This window comes from Gekko japonicus, unplaced genomic scaffold (genome assembly GCF_001447785.1).
Source record: "Gekko japonicus isolate JY-2015 unplaced genomic scaffold, Gekko_japonicus_V1.1 scaffold631, whole genome shotgun sequence".
Lineage (NCBI taxonomy): Eukaryota > Metazoa > Chordata > Lepidosauria > Squamata > Gekkonidae > Gekko > Gekko japonicus.
The window spans coordinates 392,789-398,692 of record NW_015168670.1 but is presented as its reverse complement, the minus strand read 5'-3'; the positions used below and the strand labels follow the sequence as shown (position 1 = coordinate 398,692).

Here is a 5,904-nt window from a genome sequence, read left to right as displayed (position 1 = left end):
TGAGTTCTTTCAGAACTCTCGGATGTATGCCATCTGGGCTTGGTGATTTATCAGTTTTTAAGTTGTCTATCAGTTGTAAGACCTCCTCTCTCATCACCTCAATCTGACTCAGGTCTTTCAACACCCCTGCTGAAATCAGTGGTTCTGGAGTGGGCAAGCACTTCTCATCTTCCACAGTGAAGACAGAGGCAAAAAATGCTTTCAGCTTCTCAGCCATTTCCCTATCATCCTTCACTACTCCTTTTACCCCTTGGTCATCCAAGGGCCCCACTGCCTCTCTGGCTGGTTTCCTGCTTCTAATGTATTTCAAGAAAGTTTTATTGTTGGTCTTTGGTTTTTTTTTTGCAATATTCTCCTCATATTCCCTTTTTGCCTGCATGATCACAGACTTGCATTTTATTTGCCACAACCTGTGTTCCCTTTTATCAACCTCACTGAGACTAGCTTTCCACCACTTAAAGGAATCCTTCTTACCTTTTACAGCTTCCATTACTTTGTTTGTTCACCATGCAGGCTTTTTTCTATACCTATTTGTGCCTTTCCTAACCTGCGTTATATATTTTTTCTGAGCTTCTAGGTGTGTAGTTTTAAATCATCTCCAAGCTTCCCCAATGGTTTTGACCCTTTCTACTTTTCCTTTCAGTTTCTTTCTCACATGTCCCCTCATATAAGAGAAGTTACACCTTTTAAAGTTAAAAGTGGTTGTGTCAGTCTTTTTGTCCAATTCCGTATTTATACAAATGTTGAACTCAATAACATTATGGTTGCTGTTCCCAAGTGGTGCAATCACTCTTACATGTCTCACCAGGACTTGGGCGTTACTTAGGACCAAATCCAGGATCGCCTCTCCCCTGGTAGGTTCCGTGACCATCTGCTCCGGGCACAGTCATTGAGAGTGCCTAGAAACTCAATCTCTTTTTCCCGACTAGAGCACATATTGACCCAATCAATGTGTGGGTAGTTAAAATCACCTATTACGACACAGGTTTTTTGTCTAGCCTCTATCTTTAATTCCTTCATCATTTTACAATCTTCCTCTATCTTTTGATCTGGTGGGCGATAACAAACTCCCAGTGTTAAGTTTCCTTTTGGGCCCACTATTTCAACCCATAGCATTTCCAGAAGCAAATCCAATTCTCTTACCCTCTCAATCTCAATCCCCCACTTTTTGGGGCTTTTGGCTGCCACTGGCTAGCTGGCTGATGGGGGAAACCCCACCACCCAAACAGCAACATCACTGACGTGATGACGTCATGCAGACGTGACATCATCAAATTAGGGACATTTGTATGGTGACGCTTTGGTTTGCGGGCAAAACTCTATGGTTTGAGGGTAATTTGACCATAGACTTTTGCCTTCAAACCAGTGTCACTATGTGGCATCTCTGACATGACTTCCACATGACATCATCATGTCAGTGATGTTGCTGTTTGGGGGTGGAGCTCCACCCCACTCCCAGAAAGCTCCCTCCCACCCGCCCACTGGCACATGGTGACTACCAGGCAACCCTACCATGCCCTCTTGGACAGTAGCTTACATGGTCCACTTAGGAATACTCTTAGCCTCCGATATCATGAAGTGAAATATCTTGACACACAATCTTCAGTATAGTTCTGAATAAATTGCTGATTCATGTACTCCTCCTTCCTTCAAGTAAATTAATGGAAATGATATACAAACGAAGCAGTTTGGTAAGAAGAGCCTCCCTTTCTGGCCCCTTCATTTCTCTACACTGCTAAACAGGCTTCTGAAATCCTTGTGTTCAATAATGAATGGCTTCATTAGTATTTTAATGCTTTTGTTCTATCAATATGCAATAGAATAATGATGTGATTTGGGAAAAAAAGAAACATAAAAATAAGAAAGTATAGTAATACTTCAATGTCACTGCCAGCCTGCCCATTACAAAAAAAAATCCTCATCCCACTTCCAACAACATAAACTGTGTTTGTGTGTTCTACCCATAATTCATCATTATCAGAATTCGATGAGCTCATAAGTTCTGAGAAGCTTATTGCCTAATATGGTAAAAGGGGGAGAGCGAGGGACTTTAAATCCATGGCCTCCTTCTGGAATTACAGAATTGTTCTCTGCATTCTGGAAGCATTATAGAACCTTCTTCTTTTCCCTCAGACCTTTAGGATTTCTTTCTCTAAAGCAGCAACTGGGTGATGGATTTTTCTAGATATTAAGTAGTGCAATATTTGCTCAGAAATAAACTGTGCCTACTGGGGACTTACTCCCAAGTAAGTATGCACAGGATTGCAGCATAATTATTATAATTCTGCTTAATTGGAAATCTGTTTTTCTATGTTAGGCTACTTTTAACACATGCTGGAAGAGTCCCATGATAAAAAGAAGACAGGATGTATAAGTAAATAAGAATATGGCTGACGTACATATAGCTAGGGTTGCCAAGCTCCAGATGGGACCTGGAAATCTTCCTGGAATTACAGCTCATTTCCAGACGACAGAGATCACTTCCATTGGAGATACCGACTGCTTTTGAGGGTAGACTGTATGGCATTATACCATAATGCAGTCCCTCCTCTGCCCAGGCTCTGCCCCCAGATCTCCAGGAATTACCCAACCTGCTGTTGGCAACCTTACCTTAGGAGGAAAAAGAAATAATTGGAGAATACGTTCAGAGATGGGGCAGCATTGCTAAAGTAAAGTGAAAGCATAAGTAATCTTTGTATTAAGGTGAAGAGCAACAGGATTAGAGACCAGTGCTATTCAGGCCAGGGAACAGTCTGGGGGCCTATGCTGCTGAATGGTAAAAGCTCCATAGATCTCCATCTGATGCCTCACTGGATGGGAGGCTGCCTAGAAGCTCCATGTGGTAAGCAAAGTGGGATACAGGTGTGTATGAATATCATGTACACATTGTATTTAAATTTGGTTACGTAAGACCTGGTCAGATCTAAGGAGGAGCCTGTCTTCTATTTGCATTTTCTTTGAGTGTTTGCATATACGTTTTAGTGAAATAGAGTAGACAAATCCAGTTTAGCCATATTCCAGGAGTGGCTGCAGCCCAACACACAAAGAAAGGCAGAGCTCTCACAGATGTTAAAAGTGCTTGAGAACATGAGGAAGATACTCCAGCATTATGGTTGCTGGAGTCTTGTTATCCGAATTTAGAATTTGTTAGCCCTTGTGCTGTTAAAACTTGTTAGCCTATGTGCTTTACGGATGTTGGATAAGATTGATATCACAGCTAAACACAATAAGACAACCAGAGAACTGAATTTGGACGAAAGTGGGGATTTGAACCTGGCCGTCTGATATCTGGTCCAGAGTTTTAACCACTATACCATGCTGAGCTCTAACTTAAATAATTATATGTTGATGTGTGATAAGCCAGGGAAATGGAAGAAAAACATACCCCTAAATCTAAATTATAACTGCTGTTCTTACAGTCCTGTATAATCACTGTTTAGATCCTCGCTTCGGCAGCACATATACTAAAATTGGATCCTGGCTCAGATCCAGCTGACTGTTTCTGCAAGCAGAAGGATTTCTGCTTTCTGTCCTCCCCCTCCCACTTCAGCAGGTGGACAGGAGGAGTGTGTGAAGCACGTTTCTATATGCAGTCTCAAATGCACAGTAGGGATCAAACCCTGAATCTGTAACCAGGAACCTTAGCAGACTCCGCTGCCTCCTTTAGATGGGGATAGGTAGACATGTGTAAGTACATACAGTTAATATAATGCAAGCTGAATCAAATGATCATCGCCTCTTCTCACATGGGACTATGTTGGAAGGGCTGTGACGCCAAAAGTGACCAAAGTGACATATGAATGGTGGTTCTAGGATTAAATATTTATTTATTTATTTAATTAATTTATACCCTGCCCTCCCCGAAGGCTTAGGGCGGCTCACATGGGGCAAAAATGCCCAAGTTAAAACATTAAAACAGTACAGAATAATATAAAAAATACAACAATACAATTTACTAAAATTTGCTTTACGGTGCTCTAAAATTATTTAACTATAAAAGTACAAGATGGAGTTCTAAAATTATTAACTAGCAACAGTAATAACAATAAATATAGCAGCAACAATATACATCCATACAGCGTTGACCTCTGCCAGGCACGTCTCGCACCCCCAGTAGTCCCCGCTCTATTAAAGATGGTTGTATAAAGGTTTCATAGATTACAGAAATGTATACCTGAGTCTCTTGGCATCTTTGTCAGGGTTGTTGAATAATTTATTACATAAAGCAAAAGAAGAAATAGCACCAGGCTAACCTGTATCTCCATAGCTAAATAATAAAATAGCCAAATGGGTGAGCTTTCTATCTGGACCTATGAAAAATTTGGGCAAATGATGACTTTGGAAGTATTCTGAAAGCGATGTTTTGGTTCACAGAATCTGAAAACAGCAGGAAATGTCCATGCTTCAAAATTTATATTTTACATTCTGCATAGAATTCTCTGGTTTAGAATGCTCTAATGGTTAAAATGCAGTACGTCTTTTGTTTCTGCAAGTCTGTAGTGCACATGAGCCTTGAATAAATGAAAAAGAGGCCGAAGGCTAGTGTCAAGTCACACCCTTCTGACAATGAAGGGCAAGACCAGCCTTGTGCAAGGCCAAGTGTGTATTATGGGGTAATATACACGTACACCTTTGCATGATTGTCTTGCAAAGCTGTAGTCCCACCTGTCTCTCTTCATTCCTACTAGCTCAGACTTTAGACCTGCTGTGCAATCTTTGGCAACTTCCTTAATCCAGCCCTCCTACTTGAAAAAGAACTAACTTCTATATTCTTTGCATCCAGAAAGTCCAAAATGTAATTCCTGGCCTTTCAAATTAAGAGATACCAGGCAGTAGATGTTGGGAAAGACCTTTCTCTGCCTGAGACCCTGCAGAGCAACTGTTAGAGTTGACAGTACTGAGCTAAATGAACTAATGGCCTGATTTGGCATAAGGCAGGTTCATATGTGTAACTGTGTGTGTGCAACCCCTTTTACTCTTCCCCAGGGGTCATTTCGTAGAAAAAGAGCTGCAGGAGCTCATTAGCATAACTTATTAGCATATGCCACACACACTGACATCACCGGAAGTGTGCACCAGCCCCTCTGACAGGCAGAAGCATCTGGGATCCATTCTTTCCCCCCTCTCCCTTCCCTTCGCCTCCAAGTCGGGCGAAAGAAAAGGGGAGGGGGAGGATCTCAGGCGCTTCTGCCTGACAGAGGTGCTGGCGTGCCCACAGCCAGCCTGGGTGAATTATAGAATCATAGACTCATAGAGTGGGAAGGGACCTCCAGGGTCATCTAGTCCAACCCCCTGCACAATGCAGGAAATTCACCAATACCACCCCACCCCAGTGACCCTTGTTCCACACCCAGAATATGATTTAAAAAAAAAACAAACTCCAGAATCATTGGGGGCCAAACTGGCCTGGAGAAAAATTGCTTCCTGGCCCCAAAGTGGCGATCAGCATTTCCCTGGGCGTGTAAGAAAGGGCCACAAGAACTAAGCACCGATGCAACCCTTCCTGCTCTACCTCTCGTGATTTGCCTAAGTTCACACAATCAGCATTATGATCCTTTTAAAGTTGAAAGCATGATATAAATGCAAACGACTATTTGTAAAATTATCTGTAAGACACAAGACCAGGACGCATCTCACTTCTGGCAATCACTTGGAGAGACCCTATCACTCAGCTTCCATTGCCCCCCACACACCCCACACTGGAATAAGAACATAATATCAGGCCATAGCACATTGCAATAAAGCCCCTACAACTGTATACAGAAATACAGCGATGGTGGCCATAACTTTTTAAAGAGCCCCTCCCGAGAGCTGGGGGAGCCAGAATGACCTTTGGGGTCACACGCAAGAGGTGGAATTTGCCCCTAAGAGTCCAAGACCACCATCCCGGGGCTCAGGGAGGCA

General features: G+C 42.5%; 1 protein-coding gene across 2 annotated transcripts in view; it reads left to right on the top strand.

The window, feature by feature from the left end:
* The window catches only part of SPINT1 (serine peptidase inhibitor, Kunitz type 1), a 41,830-nt gene that overhangs the window by 15,432 nt on the left and 20,494 nt on the right, over positions 1 to 5,904 (top strand). The window lies entirely within an intron of this gene.